The following is a 1,896-nucleotide window of genomic DNA, read 5'->3' on the forward strand; positions in this document are numbered from 1 at the left end:
GGTGTGTTAGTTTCTGCTTTATAACAAAGTGAATCAGTTATACATATACATATGTTCCCATATCTCTTCCCTCTTGAGTCTCCCTCCCTCCCATCCTCCCTATCCCACCCCTCCAGGCAGTCACAAAGCACAAAGCCGATATCCCTGTGCCATGCAGCTGCTTCCCACTAGCTATCTACCTTACGTTTGTTAGTGTATATATGTCCATGCCTCACTCTCGCCCTGTCACAGCTCACCCTTCCCTCTCCCCATATCCTCAAGTCCATTCTCCAGTAGGTCTGTGTCTTTATTCCTGTCTTATGCCTAGGTTCTTCATGACATTTTTTCCCTTAAATTCCATATATATGTGTTAGCATACGGTATTTGTCTTTTTCTTTCTGACTTACTTCACTCTGTAAGACACACTCTAGGTCTATCCACCTCATTACAAATAGCTCAATTTCGTTTCTTTTTACGGCTGAGTAATATTCCATTGTATATATGTGCCACATCTTCTTTATCCATTCATCTGATGATGGGCACTTAGGTTGTTTCCATCTCCAGGCTATTGTAAATAGAGCTGCAATGAACATTTTGGTACATGACTCTTTGAATTTTGGTTTTCTCAGGGTATATGCCCAGTAGTGGGATTGCTGGGTCATATGGTAGTTCTATTTGTAGTTTTTTAAGGAACCTCCATACTGTTCTCCATGGTGGCTGTACCAATTCACATTCCCACCAGCTGTGCAAGAGTGTTTCCGTTTCTCCACACCCTCTGCAGCATTTATTGTTTCTAGATTTTTTGATGATGGCCATTCTGACTGGTGTGAGATGGTATCTCATTGTAGTTTTGATTTGCATTTCTCTAATGATTACTGATGTTGAGCATTCTTTCATGTGTTTGTTGGCAGTCTGTATATCTTCTTTGGAGAAATGTCTATTTAGGTCTTCTGCCTATTTTTGGATTGGGTTGTTGTTTTTTTGTTCTTGAGCTGCATGAGCTGCTTGTAAATTTTTGAGATTAATCCTTTGTCAGTTGATTCATTTGCAAATATTTTCTCCCATTCTGAGGGCTGTCTTTTGGTCTTGTTTATGGTTTCCTTTGCTGTGCAAAAGCTTTGAAGTTTCATTCAGTCCCATTTGTTTATTTTTGTTTTTATTTCCATTTCTCTAGGAGGTGGGTCAGAAAGGATCTTACTATGATTTATGTCATAGAGTGCTCTGCCTATGTTTTCCTCTAAGAGTTTGATAGTTTCTGTCCTTACATTTAGGTCTTTAATCCACTTTGAGCTTATTTTTGTGTATGGTGTTAGGGAGTGATCTAATCTCATACTTGTACATGTACCTGTCCAGTTTTCCCAGCACCACTTATTGAAGAGGCTGTCCTTTCTCCACTGTACATTCCTGCCACCTTTATCAAAGATAAGGTGTCCATATGTGCGTGGGTTTATCTCTGGGATTTCTATCCTGTTCCATTAACCTATCTTTCTGTTTTTGTGCCAGTACCATACTGTCTTGATTACTGTAGCTTTGTAGTATAGTCTGAAGTCAGGCAGCCTGATTCCTCCAGCTCCATTTTTTCTTTTCAAGATTGCTTTGGCTATTCGGGGTCTTTTGTGTTTCCATACAAATTGTGAAATTTTTTGTTCTAGTTCTGTGAAAAATGCCAGTGGTAGTTTGATAGGGATTGCATTGAATCTATAGATTGCTTTGGGAAGTAGAGTCATTTTCACAATGTTGATTCTTCCAAGAACATGGTATATCTCGCCATCTGTTTGTATCATCTTTAATTTCTTTCATCAGTGTCTTATAATTTTCTGCATACAGGTCTTTTGTCTCCTTAGGTAGCTTTATTCCTAGATATTTTATCCTTTTTGTTGTAATGGTAAATGGGAGTGTTTTCTTGATTTCACTTTC

Source organism: Lipotes vexillifer, unplaced genomic scaffold (genome assembly GCF_000442215.2).
Source record: "Lipotes vexillifer unplaced genomic scaffold, Lipotes_vexillifer_v1.1 scaffold1699, whole genome shotgun sequence".
Lineage (NCBI taxonomy): Eukaryota > Metazoa > Chordata > Mammalia > Artiodactyla > Lipotidae > Lipotes > Lipotes vexillifer.